At 32.8% G+C, this 21,800-nt stretch overlaps 1 protein-coding gene across 1 annotated transcript in view; it reads left to right on the forward strand.

Annotated features, from left to right (window-relative positions):
• The first annotated feature begins 2,943 nt into the window (after positions 1–2,943).
• The window catches only part of LOC118182148 (uncharacterized), a 57,373-nt gene continuing 38,516 nt past the window's right edge, over positions 2,944–21,800 (forward strand). Inside the window, exon 1 of the mRNA XM_035351459.2 lies at positions 2,944–3,098. The gene's annotated coding sequence lies outside the window, so the exon portion shown is untranslated. The remainder of the gene's footprint in view (positions 3,099–21,800) is intronic.

Here is a 21,800-nt window from a genome sequence, read left to right on the forward strand (position 1 = left end):
AGCCATAAGTTATACAAACGACCTTGTATCTGAAAGCAGACAGACAACTTTCACTGGACTACAAGTATTGGAAGATACTTTTTGGTGGCTAGGAGTGTTATCTACCAAACGTAGGGCTTTTGATTCTGTGTTACTTTCATAGCACTACGCTTTACCTATGAAAACAATGGATCTTCACAAATTTCTATAATGACTTTTACCTTCTAAAAGCAAGGTGACTGTGTGTTTTGATACTTTAAATGCAGAAACACTTTTTTTTCATGAAATGTATGTATTGGATGGCATGCTCTTCAGAATAAGCTAGTTTCTTTCACATTAAACACTGCTTGTGGTAAAAAATTTCCATAAATAGTAGTTTTCTTTAAAATTTGTGGGAATTCCTTCTCGGTTTTATGGTCAGCACTAGCTGCTTCACCAGTAGTCCTATAACTGAGAATGTTTTTTTCTTTTTTTTTATTGGTCAGACCATCCTCGAATAGCCGCAAAAGATTCGATTGTTTTATTCATTCTTTCTTGTATATAATTAAATATGATTTTTGCTTTTTCCAAAATTATGATTTGCATTAAGTGAATTTTATATTGTGTTTCGTGATCGATCCAAATGCTGAACCGTCTTTCCATGTCTTCAAAAACCAAATTTCTGCATTTCATTTTTTTCCTAAAATAATTGATGATATTGTAATAAAAAATTTAACATTTTCGTAATTCTCAAAAACTTTTCGAATAGTTGAAGGGGCTAACTTTAAGGAACTTATGATGTCAACTTGTTGGTGCCCATCTTTAAACTTCTAGTGAAATACTTTTCTCTTATTAGCAGAATACATGTAAATTAACAAAAAGAATAAAAAAAAAATAATTTTCCAAAGACGGAAAATAACCCACAAATCATCAAACTAAGTATCTATTAAAAAACCATTTTTGTTAACTAAAACTCAAAGCAAAGAGTATGATGCAATATGATGAGTAGATAGGAGAGACCATTCTGGCGAAAAATAAATATGAAATTTTGAATTTTCATAAATTCATTTTTAAAAGAATGTTACAGCGAATCACCTGAAAATTAAGCAATATGGAAACAGAGTATTAGTGTAGAAGATTTGAGCGTCAGTTTTAGCCGATATCCGTAAGCGTAGACAGAACTAGTTTTTTTTTGGTCTCTCTACCCCGTCCCACCAAATTGTGTTGTAGTATCGATTAGAGTTTGTTGGTAATGTACCATATGTTGTATATATTGTCCAGCCATATATTGTAACCCAGCAGCGAACTGCTGTTGACGAGAAGTCGGAATATTTGTTTTGCACAATTTTTGATTGTAATACCGCAAACAGCGCAATTTAAAGTTCTGAATTAGATTTTTACCCTTTAAGTTTTATCTTGTGTACCACTGTAAGCATCAAGAAAGATAGTTAACTTCTAATAGTGATTTGAGAATGAAGCTATATAAAACAGAGTATTAGTGCAGAAGGTTTGAACGCCAGGTTTAACCGAACTCGGTAAATGTAGACAGAACTAGTCCGCCCCCTCATATATATAGAAAAGCAATAAAAATAGGATCCATAAGTAAAACATTCGACCCTTGGGGAATACACAGACTGCTGTTGAAATTACTATTACTGTTCAGCTCGATTTTGTTATATAAGTGCCCATTCTTTACTGTTTAGAGGTTGTTAAACATTAAAATGACATTAAAAATATTTGATTGGAAGAGAGAGGTGAGTGTTCATCTGGTACAGCTGATTAGATAAAGAAATATTTTTTAGCGTATGGAAACGTCACAGTATCAAGAAAATCTCTATAAAAAATTGATTATATCGGTCAAAAACAATCAATTAATAAAATTAACAAAGGGGCCTAAACAACGCCCCCGCAACCCGCTGCGTGAGTGTGGGGAAGCTCAATTACTCAAAGGGCGCAAAATCAGCACTGGAACTTGGAAAATTACGGCGAAAACTTCAAAAATATAACTTTACAGAACAGGTAAGTTTACCATCCTTGGTAATTTACCGATTTTAATCGAAATAAGAAATAAAAATACTTAGTTATTGCATTCCTGTGTGAACGGGACAACCGTACCAGGGATTCACATTATAAGAAGAAAAACTGATTCAACATTCTAGTTTAATTTTATTTTAATTTTAGGTGAATATTACCCGTTTTAGTTTAATTTTAAATATTAATTTTAATTTAATTAATAATTTGCTATATATTGCGCTCTAAACTTACATATTTAGTCAGAAATGCTTAGATATGCTAACTTAGAAAGATATGCTTAACTTTTGCAAGATCAAACTGTTCATTATGTGCTGGAAAAAATAATCCGTATTGTATCACCTATGTACTATCAGCTCTTATCTGGCCATGTCAAAATATTTTTGTTGCAATAAATTTATACATGATTGGGGGGGGGGCTGGAGACAATTTCTGCTAACCTCTGGTAGCCGCCATGAGTTTCCACTTCCATCAACTGCCATCTGTTGATTCATAGAAGATATTGTTTTCCTCACTTCATATCAAATTGGAAGTGATAGAAAGTATTGTGAAATCATAGCAGGAAGATGGTTGGGTTTTTGCATAATGACACAGCAAATTTATGTTAATTTGTGATTTTAAATTCGTAATTGCGTAAGAATACGGTAAATAAATTCAGTTTATTATAAATATACAAAAACGAATTTTGCCATATGTACAGATCAAGAGCCAGTTCGTTCTCAATATGTTAAACAGGAAGATATATGTTGCTTGGCCTAAAGTGGTGTAAGTCTGTAGGCGAATAGGCAAAAGGGGAAGAAAAGATTTATCACGCTAGACTCTGGCTAACGCGTGTCTGTGACCGATATAATCAATTGTTTTTTCCCACTTTCCTCTTCCGACAACAGAAACCGTTGCTTTCCGAGAGCATCATGTTTTGTTGACACGCTGAGCGTCATGGCAACCTCATGTGAGTCGCCTGCCCCTGGAGACAGATTTAGAGCGTCTCTCCACACACCACCTCAAGTGATTCAGATTGAAAGTTGTTTCAATTTGCTTCAGTCGAAAGTGACACTGTGCTGATTTGTGCTCCCCAGACTGGAATGAACGACTAGCTCCCTCTGGACGAAGTAAGTCTCTTGAAACTTTCATGTTTTTGTTCGGCAACGAGCCTTCGTGTATTTAGTCGTAACTTTTTCTCTGTAGAGTGTAATTTTGTTGGAAGTTCTATGATTTTTCCTTGCCATTTTCAGAAGAGTTTGAAATGAAGCGCATGTTCTGAAGAATAAAATATTATTGCATTTAATGAAAGTTTTCACCAAGAAATTATTTTTTTCGCTGAATCTTCATGAGATTTAGCACTTTCAAAGAACGAACTGTTCCTAAAGCTTGGCGCTGTGTCGTTAGAAAATACGAATACAAATAAGTGTAAGGAGTTTTCGACTTTTCACTCGTATGTAAACACATGTGGGCTCTTTCATCGTTTCTCCCTGAGTGAAGTGCTTGTTTGGAATGAATACTTTTAGATGAAGTGCAAAAGCATTCGTAAACTTTTAATTATTAAAAATTATGATATTCTAGTAACTTTTTATTAATTATATACATATATGCTTGCATGTACTATGCGAGTGTGTGGGTCGAATAAATACTTTAGCAAATTACGGCGTTTTTATGCTGGTGATGAATGAAAGCATACTGAAATAAGAAAAAAAAGTATTATACATTTTTTATTAATTGAATTTTTACTTTACGATTTCGCAAAACTATGCACTATTATGATGAACACAGAAATTTAGTATATTAACTTGTCGTATCAATACATAGTAACTGCAATAAACAAAATGCACCAAATTGAGCCCAAGCTTAGCAGTAAAAGACGTGGCATATTCATAGGTTCATAATGTCAAACGAGCAAAGTAAGGGCTAAGTATAATATATAACTTCTTCATATCCTCAAAATTAGTTAAGAAAATAGTAATGTCATTCAAAGCCATATGTACACGTGTTACATACTTTCAAAATTATGCAAATAGCGCCAGTCATGTTAAACGGTAATGCTTTTAATAGAAACACATAAATTAATAAAAACGTTTTTAAATGGAGAAATGCTAAAGATTTAAAACAAATTTAGATTTTTTTTTAAATTTTGATGTTTATTATTACGTAAATCTATAAATAAATGTATTCAGGTTCAGACTTCAATTCGTTTCTGCTTGAGAAGAAAATTTTGAAATAAAAGATTTGTTACATTTCAAAGCAGAGGTTTGTTTTTTTAATTTTCGTTCAGCATCGAATCCTTTAAATGAAAAAAATTTTACGTTTATCTGCAATTTGTAATGGACAGTAAGTCCCTAGTCCGTCAGTTAGACTATTATGCATAATCATCATAATGATAATTATTAACAAATCAGTCAACATTTAAATTTTGCATTTGAAGTTTTATTGAGAACAAAGGAAAGAAATGACTAATAACAGTTTTTTCTAAAACCCTTTCTTTTTACGTATTGGGCTTTACTAATTAAAAACAGTAGAAAAAGGCTATCAATAGAAAGTAGTGCTATTATTTTCAAAAGCATTTTCCACATATGACAGAATAAGTAATGAAATGTAAAGAATAATCAAGATGTAAAGAATAATTAATTTCTTTTGTTTAAACTTCACGAAAACGCAAATTAGATTTTTTTTCTTTTAGTGCAGCATTGACCCCCCCCCCTCCCAAAAAAAAAAAAAAAAAAAAAAAAAAGGTATATTAACAAGACGCAGTAAATAATTTCTGATAATCCAGTTCTCTGAAACGAGTAACGCCATTCTTAAAAAATGTAATAAATACAGAAATGTCTGCTATTTTCTCTTACACTTCAGAAACAATAACTATGCGTGTAATGTCAGATCTCGTTTTATATTGAAGTAGCAATTACTGTGCTGTCACGAAACATATAAAACAGTGTGTCAAAATATAATCTTAACTCACGACACAGCAGACTAACATTATTTTGCGAGAAAGAACAGATATTTTAACAATTGATTAAAAAAAATATAAGTTTTCTTTTGAAGGAAAATAAGATCATAAAGTTTTAGAAGTGAGTTAACTGTCTAAACTTTAGAGTTTTATATATGCTACGTTTGTTACATTTGAGTAGCATTTGCAAAATTAACTTCTGTATATTTCATTTTACTCTTTTTTGCGACATATGATACTTAATGCTTTTGACTGTCTCAGGGCTTTGATACTTACTAACTTGTTTACTCATTTTATTGTTCTTACGCTTAAGAGAAGATGCGGATCTTCTCTGGTATTCTGGATGGTGGTAAAGTATTCTTCCTTTTATTTTCTAATTCACTATTTTGTTTTGATGTATTTGTAAAACAGGCAAGAGTAAGATTTAAATTCAAGTATTTTGCTGTTGTTTCGTAATCTTACTACACTGTCTTTCAACTGAATACCTACACATTGACTAGAATACTAAAAGAAATGACATCGAGTTATATTATTAGGTATTTTTCCCGCCTTCTTGGCATGCCTTCGTGGTGTGGTGGTGCGCGCTGGGCGCGTATTCCAGCGGTCTGCGGTTCGATTCCCGTCGAAGGTGTTGCTCATTTTTCATTACTCCTGCTTTAAAATCCTAAAGACTCCACAGTGGCGACCGAACTAAAAGGGTGTTGGATGATGACTCCCCTCACACAGGATTTGGCGATTGGGTCCCCTAAAAATCCCAGTCATCCTTTAAAATGGGAGTCTATTTTAAACCAAGAAACTCTTAAATAGAGAAGTAAAAATACAAATAATATATAGTACTTTATTCTTTACAGATAAAAATATTTAAAACTAAAATAACTATAAATCTGTAAAGAAAATTTCAGGTTTCTGGAACTTCTAGAAATTGCCATCACTGAAATTAAAACATATTTCCTATATTACTATAAATGTATTGAGTTTATTCAAGATATTTATTATCCATGGAGATTAGTTCCCCTAACACAGCTCAGCGGGATTATATGTTGACTTTAATTGGTAAAACTATTTTAATAAATAAAAAATTGGCAAGCCGAAAAATAAACTTAGGAATAAGGGTACGCTTTAAACTTCTCAGGTATTATAAAGCATGTTGTCTTTTCTGTAAATATGTGTAGACATTGCTTTGTCTGCATTGATAACGGCTAGAAAAATGTAGAAAAAATTCTTGTTTTTGGCAGAAAAGAGTAGTCTGTTTATGTTTTTGAAACATTTTTAAAGATGTTTGCCTAAGTGAAACGAAACCACCCTGAACAACATCTTTTTTTTTTCCAATGGCAGATTGTGAACAATTAATTACAAATGTAACCCAGTCCATTAATTTATACAAGGCCAGATATGGTGGTCTCTTTATTAGGGAGGCACCTAATAGGTGGGCCACCATCGCCTTTCCTATGAAGGGACGGACAGTTACAATCATGCCTCCTCCGGGATTCGAAACCAGGTCCTTTGGCATCGCAGTCAGCTTCCCTGATCACTATGCTGACTGGGGGGGGGAGACACCCTGAACATCACTAAATAAATAAAATAAATGTGATAGATATGAAAGATAATTTTTTCCCCTTCAGAACTTGAAGTGACGAATACAGTGCAAATAATCAGCTTTTCTGTTTACAAGTTACGTTGATGTGCTATTAATCGGTTAAATGTGCCTCCATTTCTAATGCCAAGTCATTGCTTTTTTAGAATATCTTTTTTAATTCTGATAAATAATGCACGATATGAAGATACCACAATTTTAGTTCTATTTTTGGAAAATATTAAGGGATTAATTACAGTTACTGTTAATGTAACTGCTCGAAATAAATTTCCGCAGAAATGTATTTTGACTGTTTTTTTTCCTTAAATTTTATCAGTATTTTTATGTCATTGTGCAGAGTTTAACATGTTTAGGCATCATCTAAAGTATCTAACACTTGCTAGACGTTAAGCGACTTATCGCTAAGTCTAAATAACAACTAAAAGACTGTTAAAACTAAATAAGAAGAGAAGGCGCGGCCGAAGATAAAACCTCTTATCTGAGATAGTAAGTTAGTAACACGGCCACGACAGGCAGAACATGTTTTGTCTTACAATCTAAAAAATTCACCTTTAATACATGCGATGTGAATTTGCATTCTGGAGGAAAACGGAATGGAAGAAGTGATAGTGCCGATCTAAAATATAAAATAACTGGTTAATTAACGTAAAGGAACTTCACAATTGGATAAACGTTTTCACACTTAATTGCAAAATAATTTATTACAAGGTGTTCAAAGTAAAGTATTCCCAGTTCCTGTAGCATGTATATTTTTACTACAAAAGCAGAATGCCTCTAATAGATCAAATTAGCGCACTTTGGATCGGCTTGGATACACCTTTATTAAGAACATCCTGTATGTAAAAACTGCAACAAATTTGGGAAAGGCAGCACGGACTGGATTACATAGAAGTATTTAATCAATAAACTCTGTTAAAAAATCGGAATTGCTACCTCTGTTTCTGACGCATCAATTTTGATTTTTATTATTAAATATAAAATATCTGTATGTTGCTGCTTGGTTGAGGCTCTCCGCAGATTAAAGCATATTGATTGTGCAGGAACAGAAAGATTGTGTGGAAGGGCAAAAATTACAGGTACACAAAAGGTTTTACAAAGGGTGTTTATGCATTTTTACAACGATTTCGATGATGAATTAAAAAAAGAAAGCGAATACTTTGGAATAACAATTTCTGGCTACAGCTAAAAAGCAAATATCATTTACTACATTTAAATTAATTTTTCTTTTTAAGTGTCCCATGTAAACAAGCTGTGATCTGATGAATATGATTTTTCGCTTTTCGAAGAGAAATATTTTTGCTCCATTACTCAAAAATGTTGTAAATGCATGGGTTTAAAATTTATAAGTGCTAAAGAACATCATTATTAATCGGAAAGGAAAAACCATTTGCCATTATTTTTATATGGAAGGAAGATTCCAAACGACTACCCGAAAAATCTAGGCACTGTATTTAACGTTTCTAAAGTCAAATCATTGGTGACAAGAGAAAATCCTCTGATGTACAAATCAATTGCGAAGTCTTTAAATAATTTGTATCAACACTAAAAAGATAATAAACCGAGATTTATATCTTGAAAAAGCTAAAAACCATAATGTTTATCAGCTTTTCCTGAGGCATGTGGCTCAATGAACAACAGTTTGTAGAACTACGTATGAAATCTATTTATTAGGAGATAAATGGACATACATTGTGACCCTTGATGAAACATGGGCTTACCTAAATGACTGCAACGAAAAAAAAGGATTACTTATGATCAAAAACAAAAAGAAAAAATGTACAGACCTGATTCTGTCAATGCAAAGAGAGTTTCAGTAAGGGGTTTATGACTGTCGGAGTCTTACAAGGAGAAATTAAAAACAGAAGGACTGGGAAAAAATGTTAAAATCAATTCAACGCATTATTAAGAGAGAGTTTTACGTCCGATATTTGCAGAAGAAATTGCATTTCTTCATCCCAGGGAATTTCAAAGAATTAAAATTCATCAAAACAATGCAACAAGTCATACTTCGAAAAGTATCACTGCATGCATTGAAAAAATAAAAACTGATACAAGTATGGCATATATGCGTATTTAATGTACTCCTGTGAGGTCTCCTGATGTTTCCATTGACTGTTTCGTCTATGGTCTCTTGAAAAAACCTCTTTCTGAGGGTAAACCCATTGTAGCTGATGAACTCCTAAAGAAGTGGATGAAGAATGAAAATCAATACCGCTGGAAAATCCTAGCATGGAAATCATGGTGCAGACGTATGTATGATCTAGAAAAAAGGGCTATCAGATCAAAAATTTAAAAAAATATTTTTTGCATTTTAAATACATTTAAATGCCCCCAAAATCGTTCTAAAACGTGGAAACACCTTCTGCATTTTTATTTTTGTGATTGGTAGTTAAAAGGTTGTGAATGGGAGGTAGTAAAATTTTTTCTCACATTCTTAAAATGTGTACATTACGAATTATAATAATATCCTTATCTGGAAGGACTGGTTCTTTTTAATACCAAATATCTTTTCAGGTAACTTTTTTAGTGCGAATAACACTCAATACAATTTTTTAAAACACGAAAATTAAACTCTTCAAATTATAGAGATATAAAGCGTTGAGGACAGAGAACGTTCTCTGCTGTGTTAAAAATTTGAGAATACAATAGTTGTTACGTGCAAACTTTAGTATTAAATGTATCCTGAATCCTAAATAAATTTTAATGCAAAAACTTCACAATAAAATCATTTTTGGAAGGAATTTCTTGATCGCGCGTATTTTAAATGAATCATTCTGGATACTTCTTGAACACAGTGTATAGACATTAAGTACTTTTTGGAAGCAGTTAAGATGAAAAATTAGCAACCGCTTTCGCCGGGAATCGAACCACGGACCTCTGAAGTACCGACACAGCGTGCAGAACCACTACACCACGAAAGCACGCTGTAAAAGCGGGAGAAATACCTTATAACAGTAGTAAATTTCTGCATATATTTTTATACTATATGAATACATAAAGCATGTCTTTCGCAATTTGTAGATGTTCCCTTTTGCTTGATTAAAATTCTCTGATCACATATATGATATACTGAAAACTACAATTAAAGAGATAATTTCTGAAAGAAAAAAACCCATTCAAAGTTGTCGAAAGAAAAATAATAAAAATTAAATTTTGAAAATGTTCATTTAGTCCAGAAATTTATAGTTAAAAAAAGAAACGATCACGATACATTTAGGATTTGGTCTAACTAGAAGGCTGAAAGGTAAAATTGTGTTAAAGGGAATTGTCTAAGATAAAAATAAAAATATATCTTCAGCTAACTATAAATTTCAGTTCAGATATGCTTAGCTTTCTTGTTTTGCTTGCTAAAATACACAGGAAATCTTTGTTGATGACATTTTCATGTGCATGCGGTATTTTGAGATATGGTTTTTATCAGGTTTATATTTCCTTTCGATTTAGCTTGATATATTACATTTTAGCATTATGTTTTTATGTTTTCATCATTTAAATACGTGGCATCTTGTTGCTGCATGCATAGATACAAGAGAAGCATCTTGAATCTATGTAACTAATTTTTCCTTGTGACATCTAACTTGAAATTGACTCAAGTCAAAAACAAAATCAAACAAACTTTATTACTGAATTTAATTCTGTTACAGAATTCAAAATAACTAAAATCTTCAATTTAAAAATAACTTACGTACAACTTAAAGACAATTGCTTACAGCAAACATTATTCTCCGATCCCTGTTAAAGGAGTTAAAGGCTAACGGGATCTCCTTTTTCCCAAATTCAAATTTCTTCCTGAACTAAATAATCAATGCGACCAGTCACCGAAGTTAGTATATCAAGTCTATCTCTTCAGCAGCAGCATCACTGTTTCTGAGTTGCTCCAATAAGCATCACAAGTATAGTTACTCTCGTTGTGATAATTGCAGAGTTACCTCGCAACTTAACAATCCGCGCTTCCTGAAGAACTAAACATAAAACGAATAAAAAGTTACGGAAACAGGTCTTATGCATTCTAACTCTGGCCCTTGGATAGCAAATAAATATGAAAAAAGCTTTCGAATCTAGAATTTGTAATATAGATGATAGATGATATCTCAGGAACATAAAGCAAAATAATTAAGTTCCGTCAACATTGTTTTCTAAAACATAACGCAAAAGAATTTCTTTCTGGTTAATTCCATGTACAACATCATGTACACTGGAGTAATTCTTGTACTAATTAGGAATAATACTTGTAGTCTGGTAACTTTACGTATGGAAGTATATATTATTTTATGATAATTTTATAATGCAAAATCTGACAAAGTGCAATTTCCCATGACAAACCAGAGCTACATTATTTTTGTTAGGAAATCAGGGTTTTCTTCAGAAGGATTGTATTGTTGGTTTGTTCCATATATTTTGTAAACCATTAAAAAGTCCCCCTTTTTCAAAGTTTCTAAAAGTCATCGTAATATTTTAAGTATCAAAATTCAGCTTTGGTTTTTTTCAGTTCAATTACCATCTCCAGATCCTTCAGAAATAGGTGAGTTTTTTTAGCTGTTAGATTTAGTATTTTACTCGCAAGCTTTCAATAACATTATATACTGAAAAATGGTTAAAGGTGGTGATGTTTTCTTTGTGGGTTGTTTATCTTACTATCTCTTCAGAAAAAGAAGGGAGGAAGGCAAGTTTTCTTAAAAGCCGTCTTATTACCGAAACTCTGCAGAACTGCGTTGCTATTTTAAAGGATTTTGAATTCCCTATAATAAAAAAGCTCTAAAAATGAACTAGATAAAAGGAGAAAATAAAAAAAAAAAAAAAAAAAAAAAAAAAAAAAAAAGAAGCAAAGCCGACTTATTTCAGAAAATTCACTCTTTCGCAAGCGTAAATAATTCTGCTAGACGAATTGTCCAATCGAAAGAGAATGTTAAATATTATTCATTTTAACAGATTAAAGAAGCAGATTTAAATTTATCGGTGCATATAGAAGTTCGGAAGGTTTTTAACTATTCGCTGAGGTTTTTTAACTGAAATTCTAATGAGGAAACTTTCCCAATTTATTTAAAAGTCTTTTCAAAAGAAAGTTTTCGAAGAAATTCTTTTTAAAAGAAAGTTTGTAGAAAAGATTTATTTAAAAGCATTTCCAAGAGAAGAAATACAAAACAGCGAAGCAGATTGAAATTAGTTAAAAAAAAACTACTTTTATTGTACTTATTGCACTTACATTTATGATCTTTTAATCTCGAAATACAATACTGTGCTTGGTAATATGATAAAAATAAACTCTGCAAGTCACAGCGAGAAACAAAAATATGTTTTGCCATTACTCACACATGTCATGTGCCGTAAGGAGGGTAAGTGTTTTTTCAATGATTTATCGGTCCTCTCACTTAACTACATGTTATTATCGATATCTAGCTAGTTAAATTTTCTAACCACAGTCATTAAATTTAACTATCCAGTGCGAAATACCGTGACCTATTTCAGTTTTTTTCGTATATCTTTCAGCTGTGGCTAAATTTTTAAACTGATTGGTATATAACTTCCGCGATTAAAAAAATATTTTTATACCGGAAAACAAACCATCTTTTTTCGCCCATTTTCCTACACCGATAATGGTAAATTAAAATTGACAATTTTAATGTATTACATGTTTTGAACTATTTCCATTAGAATTTTTTCTCCCCACAAATTTTCTTCCCTTCCCTCCTTTAGAAAGATGTTAAATCTCGTACATTTTTATTCAGCTATTATAGTATTGCGATTTAGCAACGGATATTTTATAATAAAAATATTTATCTAATAGTTAAGCTTTTATAACGTTTAATCTACACTACAAAATATCTCAGTTAATGGCCATATATCCAGTGGTTAAACTACTTACTTGGTGACTCATAACCATACTCATAACCATTCCAGACCTTACTTAATTAACAGCAAAATAATACATTCCATTTGTCACTGAAACGATTTTCATAAAAGTTTCAGTAATGAGTGGTAATAATAAACTGAGGGAAGTTAATGATAAGCACCACTGAAGTAAAGTTATCAACAAATATTTGTCTCATAATGAGTTAAAGCTGAATATGCTAAAACTTACTGCTAATTTTACCTTTCATTTGTCTTTATCTTGTTTTTCTTAGCAGATGACTTCTACGTTTGAGAATTAGAACTAATTAGGAGAGATAAATTTTACATTGATTTCAACTATTAATTAAATATTTGATCTTTAGAAAACCATTAAATCAATGCTTAGAAAAGTTTTAATTTTAAAGGAAACTGAAACAGTTCAAATTTTTATTTTTGCTCTTCTTTTCTTCTTATCTATTTTGGTGCTAATAACTCGACACAAACAGAAATTTAAAAAACATGAAGTAAGAATGGCAACGCAAATGAATTTGTATAACAGCTGGTAGTGAAGCAAGCAATCGGCCGTATCAGAATCAAAACCACCTGCATCTCATCATCATAAGCAAATTTTACGGAGCTAATTAAAATTTAATATAAGTAAACTCGTAAGAGCATATACACTGCTGACCATTAAATTTGCAACACCAGAAATGAATGATCTGACGAACGTCAAAAAAATCACCTGAAAGGAAGAAGTTGAGATATGCGAGTGATTATCATTTCAGCGCATTTAGACGACGCAGGAGGGAGAAAGGACATCTGATGCACTGTATAAAAGAAAAGTTGTGTAGTAGATTTCTCATTTGGAAAGTTCTTGGAATTTGCTCAGAATATCGGTTATGCCTCGAAAAAGAAGAAAAAATGCTTACCAGCAAGTTTCGAAGTTCGATAGAGGCAGGATAGTTGCCTATCGAAAGTACTGGTTATCGTTCCGTAATATCGCCGGTCGCACTGGTCAACATCTAACGACTGTCATGCGAATACGAAATCAATGGCTTGCTGAGAGTCATACTGAACGGCATGCAGGTTCTCAACACCCTCCCATGACTAACGCCAGACAGGACAGGCATATTGTTAGGTCAGCCCTGCAAAACCGTACGACAACATCATGGACCATTAGCCAGGAAATGCGCATGTTTGTAGTACGCCCAGGATCAGCTCGTAAGATGCGTCGACGTTTGCAGCAGAGTGGACTATCAGCAGGATGACCATTACTTCGGCTTCCCTTGATAATGCAGTATAGAGAGAGACAGCGACTCTGCTGCGCCAAACAACAAAGCTGGGTACATGATTGGCACAATGTTGCCTTTTCAAACGAGTCTCGGTTTTACGTGCCATATTCTGATGGCCGTATACGTGTCTGAAGTGTCCGAGGAGACCGCACGTGCCCTGCTTGCATTCGATATCGGCATAGGGGCTCTGCACATAGTGTGATGGTTTGGGCAGCCATTGGGTACACGACACGCACATCTCTAGTTCGGACCGACGGTAATTTGAACGCTAAGATGGGTACATTTCTTACGTTCAGTGACTGTGCCCTATCTTTGAGGCCCACAAACGCCATGTTCCAACAAGAAAATGCAAGGCCACATGTTGCACGTCATGTGCTGATCTTTCTCGATACACATGGTATTCGAGTGCTGCCTTCGCCTGCACGGTCTCTAGATCTGTCTCCCATTGAAAACATCTGGTAATGGGTTGCTGAGAGACTGGCCCGCCACACCTATCCAGCTAATACGGTTGATGAAGTGTGGCATAGACTTGAAGCAGTATGGAATGAATTGCCCATTTCTGTCATCCAAGGCCAGAATGACTCCGTAAGGGCCATTTTAGGGTAAGGGCCTTTTTATTTGCCAAGTGGTGGCATCTGTTTCTGCTTATTTCGCACCCACAATCCTTACAAATTTAATGATTTTGTCTTCATGCCATAGTGTTTACGTGCAATAAATATTTATTTTTTTTTTTTGTATTTGTTTTCCTTCATGGTGTTGCAATTTTAATGGGCAGCAGTGTATTTACCGAGAGGAGATCCGGAGTTCGCGTCCAAAAGGGAACCAATGTCTTTGCAATTTTAAGTTACAAGTAGTAACTTGAGATTAGAAATTGAGACTTCGATAAAATGTGTGCAATTTCTGTTATTAATTAGATTTTTTTGCTTATTACGCGCTCCGCGCTTGGGCACAACGCGGAAAGAGAGAGATGCCCCGTGGAAGTCCTTTTAAGGGAAACTGGCTCGTATCCACGTTACACATGGGAAAAACCACGAAATCGCCCATGCAGCCAGCCCGTTCGCCGGGACTCGAACCCCGGACCGAACTACCAGTGTTCAATGGCTTTTACCGCTCGGCCGCTGGTGGGCCCTATTAATTAGATTTGGTTACGGATTTTGTTTCTTTCAAATATGAATGCATTTTGATTTTATGTTTGTACCTAGCTTATATGAATCAATGTTACTAATTAACAGTAAATAGTTTTCTTATTAAGTTTATTTATGTAATTATTTATTCAACTCTTACGTTCTAAGACAGCCATCCATTTATATGCTCAAAACAGCTTGATGAGTTGAAAAGTCTCACTGGAGTAGTTGAAAGCTAGGTTGGACCTTATATATATGCAGGTCTTTGAAATTTCATAATACCCTCTTTAACTTTCAAAAGGTGTATCGCAGCATCACGGAAGTAATGTGAACCCACAGAAAAATAATCCTACGCAGTTGATTTAAAATAGCCTTAGCACCTTTGGTGATGAAAAGCAAAACTTAGCCACAATCGACAGGAAATATCAAAAATTTGGGATACAGAATATTTAGACCTATAATTAAATAAAATGGAAACGAGCCTTGGTTTAACAATCAGTAAAGAAATAGCAAATAAAGTTTATGTAAAGTAAGAAACCAACATCAGGGGAAAGTGATTTCCGGCGGAGAGCAACAGAGAAATCACACATAAATGCTTCGCGTTAAAATTTCATAATAAAAAATAAAAAAAAGAAAAAAATCTGAAAGGTTTCAGATTTTAAATTGCGTCCAAAGGGACGGTTTTTTTAACACTTTGTCTGTTACTTTGTTTATTAAATATCACGTTCTTCGCACTTAAACCATAAAATTCAGTTCAAGAGCAATATCGCAAGATAGTTTTAAATTGATTATATCTTTAGAATTTCCGATACAGAGTCTCGCGGGTTGGAGATAGTAATGTTTTTCTGGACAATTTTGCCATTGCTCGCTTTGAAATCCTTGCGTTTGTTAATCAAAAATTCGTTAAAGTTTTACAAAATATGAAATTGATAACAAAACAAATTCCAAATTTCAAATTTGGGCTACCACATGCCCATATTCGCAGCAGGATTACGTCATTCAAAATTCGATGGCTCTACGTACCGCTATTTTATCACAATGCGAGAAACATACATACATTTATGCAGATTCTTCATTAGTTAATTTCTTTAAATATAACACAGGGCGATAATATTTGGTGGCAGCAACTTGAAAAGTGAACCGACATTTATAGTGAATCGACGGAAAATGCCAAAAGAAAATTAATAGCTTTTTGGGCTACAGACAGCCAAGAAAGTGAAGATGCTGGGTGAGGACTAAAAGTGAATCAGCTTGAGAAGCCTCTTAATTGACTTCACAAAGGGAAAACTGCTGTATTATTTCTGTTGTATGATAAATTTGAATAAAATGCAGAATGATGTAATGTAAATTTCGATAACAACTCTAAATTAGAATAATGTGGTGCATAGTAATGCAACATCATGAAATCAAACGAAATGCATAGTTAAACAATTGCATTTTGTTGCTTTCACGCTAACCACCAGACAGATTGCTTTTTACCGATGCTTTTTTCACTTTTTGAGTATTTTTAATGAATTAAGTACGTTCCTGTTATATCTGCATTTGGAAGATTTAACTTCTATTTATTTAAACTAACCAGTTATTTTACGTTCACAAACTGTGCTGTTCCTTCTACCTTTTCGTTTTTCTGCCAGAATGCGAATTTTAGCTTGCACGTATGGGGTAGAAAGAAATAATATTTAAAAGGAGGTTTTAGACAGAACGTATTCCGCGGGCTGAAGGCCACGTTACAAGTTGAAATTCTATGATAGCATTCTGCCTTCAGCTTTCTTTTAATTTTGCCAATGGTGCTGCCACCCGATGTAGGTTTGACCCAACTTAGGCATTAATTATTTTTGCATAGCCTTTGGCTAGCTTAAGATTTAGTTTTAATTTGAATTTCCTTGCATTTGATTTATGCCATAAATTCTTTCTGGTTTAGTAAGCACAAGAAGTGATTTTTGTTCAATTATTTTAATTCTTAATATAAAGGTCTTTCATACGCTTCCTACATTTTCGTTTGATTTTCTAGACATAGGAGATTCGAGAGTCTTGAATGCTAACTAAAATAGTGAGACTTCACGATCTTGTTTCGGTTAATTATATAATTACATAGGACTTTCAAACTAGAAGACTTTCAAACATGTTTAGTAGAGAACGCATGGCTCTTTTTGTGTATGTCTCTGTTATTTTTATGGTGCTACAACATGCCGTTTTAAACTATATTTACAGAAGGCATAAAGATTCTTTTAGAATTTTCTTATTTGTAAGAACTTTAGATTTCTTAAGAACTTTAGATTAAGTATTAATTATACTGCAAGATTACCTTTTAATTAGTTGAAGGATTCAAGTGATATTGTTTTCCAGCTTACCTTTTTTTGTACCAAATGAACATATACAATGTAATATAATTTGGTTAAAAAAAGAAACCTACAGTGCGCATTAAATTGATATATTAAGTTGCTCTGTTAAGAGAAAAAAAGAATTATTTAGAAGAACAAAAATTGAGAATTCGGCGCGTGTGTATGGGTAAGACGGGTAAGTAAATCTTTTGTCTGTTTTTGCGGAAAACTTTTAAGGCTCCTTTTTATAATCATTATACAGATGTTCCCTTAATCGATAACTTGAGATTCTTTGGTAAGGATTCCAACCTCTCTCTTTTGATTGAATTAGTAAAAATAAGCTTTCCTAGAAATAACTCATAATCTTTAAATTTTAACACCTATGACATAGATTTTTCGCAGTGATAGTTTAGAAACTTTGAAGGAAGAAATTATTTTCTTTAAATATCAGCATTTTTTGAAGTTTATAATATGTTGTACTTTAAAATTATATTGTTTTTAACACAGGAAGTTTTACTCTTTATATAAGTTGCAGAATTTTCTCGTTGCGTAAGAATTTTTTTCTTATAAGTTAAATGTTTTTTACATTAACTATTTGACCTACAGATTTAACAACAACGACATTGCATTTCGATATTTCCAACCTATTAAAGCTCATCAAAAGATTGAAATTAATTGAAGAAATATAAGCTATCACTTAATTTCACTTAAGGTTAAATTTTTGAATGGGTTATATAATTTAAAAAAACTTTCGCTTTTCCACTGCATTCTGTCATCGCGTAACTGGTAATATGTCCGGCTGCATCGGAAAATCTGAAGTTAGAATCTCGGCGGGGGCATAGTTTATTTTCTCTCTTTCTTGCTCTGAAAAAATCTAAAAGCCTTGCAAAGGCATCCAACTAATACGCATTCAGGATAATTTGTCACCAAATTTGACTGATTGGAACTCATCCCTCTCTTCTCTCTCTGTTTCAGCGGGGGAGAATGTAAGGAATTTTCGCCTTTCCTACTGTTTACTCTCGTGGTGTAAATGATAGCACAATTGATTAAAAATTGAATGATCAAGACTTCGAAATCTCGAGGGAGCACTGTTGATTTTTCTGTATTTTCTTCTTCGGAGGAGGGAAAAAAAAAAGACAAACTACAACAACAGCGAGAAAAATAGCTATTGGCTCTATCTTTTCTTAATATGATAATTTAGAATGTATTACTCAAGCTTTAAAATAAGCAAGTCTGCACGAAATTGATCTAGCTAGTAGCTGGAGACAATTTATCCCTATGTTCTGTTTAATGATTTGAAATTTTTTTCTTAAAGTGTCTCTGTCAATAAATTCGAGAAACAAACGTATGTTAATTATAGATATTCTTCTATCTATTTTCTTTTACTGGCTATGCACGTTAGTATCTGTGAAATAGATTTAAAATCCACAATACGGGCAACTAGTTAACTTCCATAAAACCTGAAATCGCTGCATTAAAGAATCCATTTTGTAACCAGTTTTCGGTTGATAAATTTCTCAATAATTCTCTAGACTTGACTGGTTTTTGATTATATGACATGATTGCTTGTGAACGAGAATATTATTGTTGCCCAACCGCAATGTCTTTTAATATGTACTTGACTTTTATTTTATTTCAAGCACTTTTATCAATGTTTTCTGCTTACAGTTTTCTCGTGAAACTTCAGCCGTATCAAGCCAAGCATTAATCCATCGCTTTTATTACGTACTACAATGTTTCCTGATTTTGTCGACTAGGATTATCTTTTAAGTTGTTTACAAAACAAGTAAATAAAACGTCCTGTCACAGGATATGAGAATAAGATTGGATGAGAAGATTATTTATTTTATTTAAATTCTGTTTCGAAATGAAAGAATATTTTGTATCAGATTGCACAACGTTAATTCCCATTCATAAACAGTCAAAAATATGATTTTAATTTTTTATCAGTTCTAGTTCTTATTTTTATCTTTCTATATATGCTATCACTGCTTAGAATAAAATAGAGTGTAAAAAGTAGGCAAATTTTAGAAGAATTTTTTGCATGGAGATTTCCTCTTTCTGAGCATCACAGAGCGCAGTTTATTAAATCATGAGTTTTTTCCTCTTATTAATGAACTCAGAGAGTACCATGCTTCCATCTAAACAAAGTTAGGAAATAATTATAGAAAAAGGTTTCTTCAGGCAAAAAATTGCAATTTAGATGGAAGTCAATTTACAAGAGGTGGTATTCAATAGCGATTAATGCAATTTCTTTTGATTTTGATGTGGAAGATTTTTTGCTCAGTTTCATTAGAAGAAGGATGCGAAGAATTTTCTGTCTATGTTAAAAAAGTTCTAACATTTTTTTCTGGCCTTTGAGATTCTTAAAATGAAGCTTCATTTAATTTCCTATTTTTAAGCCGTAACTTAGTTAAAAAAGGCCACATAGCAATCCACTGTAACATCTCTAATTTTGCTGTATATAAACATTTTGAAAAAGGCTTCTAAATCTGGTTGCATTTAGACCCTTATTCACAAGTAAACAAACTTCCATAAAGTAAAGGAACAAAGCGCGAAAATTCATAGACCACAGTCATAATTCTCCATATATATTTGACACACCAAAGCTTTTTTTTTCTCCTTCTTATCAACAGATTTGAAATTTGTTTTAAAGTTCAAACACTGCAGAGTTTATTGAAACCTTTGTCATTTTAATTTATTATACATTACAAAAACTAGAAAATTATTAGTGTTTTACCCATCACTGCATAAAATCATGCTTGGAAAGAAGAATTAGCCACCTACGAGTATAAAAGTATAAGCCTTCAATCAAACTTGTTCCTTTCCGATAATGTATTTCTCCAACCAAGATTATCCAAAATATTCTCCGCCTGTTTCGGAACTATTTTCTGTAAAGCTTTCTATTTTTATATTTCATAATAATAGCAATTTAAACGATATCCTTCCTTTTACAATGTTAATTTTATTAATTTTTTTCCTCATTCGAAAAAAGAGCGTCACGTTTTATGCACATAACCTTTTGATATAATTTCGCCGTCCAGCTGGTATGGTGGTTAGTGATCTTGGCTGCCGTAGCAATGGGCCCAGTTTTGAATCTTGGAGAAGGCCTGGTTCCTATGAAAAATGGAAATGATGATGGGACCTCCTATGAAATCCTCCTGTGATGGGACTGTCTGTCCCATCATAGGACTCAACCGTGGCCACCTATTAGGTGCTTCCATAATGAAATGGCCACCATTTTCTGCCCTTGTAGTGGCGCAAGGATAATGGCTATTAAATAAAGCGCCCAGGCATTAAAAAAATTGCAGACATTTCTAAGCATATTTCTGTTGAATTTTATCCTCCCTCTCCGTAAAGTCTTCCCTTAGTAAGTATTAATATATAAGGTTGTTTCTAGTGTTCTCAAAGTACTCTTGATCATTAAAGTAACATAAAACAAAGCTAATTAAAAGTAAACCTTTTCATCAAACTTTATTAGTTACAAAGCTTGTATGATTGCAGTTAAATCATAATAAATAAATAATTACAATAGAATAAATAATTTAAAAAAAAGCCTGATTCTCTTTGAATGTTAAATAAATTTTTATTCTTTCACATCGTTTCTAAATTTTCAGAATAATCTTACAGTCTTCTTGGACTAAATAATAAGACGTGAATGATGAATATAATAACAAGCTATGTCACAGATTTTATGTCTCTTAAATATGTATATTTTCTACAATAACTCTGAATGCGATACAAAATCTTGAAATTAATAATATCGCTATTAGAAATAATAATCGAAGTGATTTCAAGAACAGATGATGCTTTAGTCATGTCAACAACAACAACAAAAACCAAAAAAAATTGACAGAATGTCTTTTTATCAAGATTTATGGTTAAATTTTCCATTTTTCATAGATTATTTTGTTTCCCATATTTATTTTAATTGATAGAGAATCATAAAAATGTTTAAAAAAAACGAAAAAGCTTCGTCGTCGAATTGGCAAGTGTCGCGAAGGAAGGGGATAATTGAAAATAATTTGTATTTAGGAAATAAGCCACCAGGAAAGTCTCTTATACTTTAATTGCTATGAGCAGTATTTAAGTCTTCTGCAATTAAGTTTTAAATCATCTCTTGTTTGAAATGTATTGATTTTTACATTTTTTGTTTGCCTTCTCAGCGAGATTTTCATTACTAAAATTTTTAGGATTTCCTTCGAGATGATGGTTAATGTTTTAAATTTTCGGCGGACAGAGCTCTTAATGATCGTACAATGGAATTCAAAGCGTCATGAAGAGTAGCTCATAACTAATCTCATTTGATTGGACTAGTCTTTTTAGTATTTTTTTTTTGCCCAAGTCCTCCTTCCAAAAATATGTGGGGAGGGGATAGAAGAAATTAAACGCATTTCTTTCATGTGTCTTTATAATAGTAATTAGCACCACTAGCTAACAACCGAAAAGTTTCAGATTCAGTTCCTGGTATAGTTAAATTTTCAAAGTCACTACTCATGTAGACGCACGCCTCTACACAAGCACTAACTCACAAAATAATAACTTTATAACAAATTTTACTTACGAGTAGACTGACTTGTGTCATATGTGTACATATATATATAATACGTGCACTTGTATGGTAAATTCAGTTATTTGCCATTCTAAGTTATGCTCGTATAAATTTCTAAGGTTTATTTATGTTGTCTGCATATGTATGTACGCGTGCCCTGG

This window comes from Stegodyphus dumicola, chromosome 1 (genome assembly GCF_044657685.1).
Source record: "Stegodyphus dumicola isolate Sdum_Otavi_A_Nest chromosome 1, ASM4465768v1".
Taxonomy (NCBI): Eukaryota; Metazoa; Arthropoda; class Arachnida; order Araneae; family Eresidae; genus Stegodyphus; species Stegodyphus dumicola.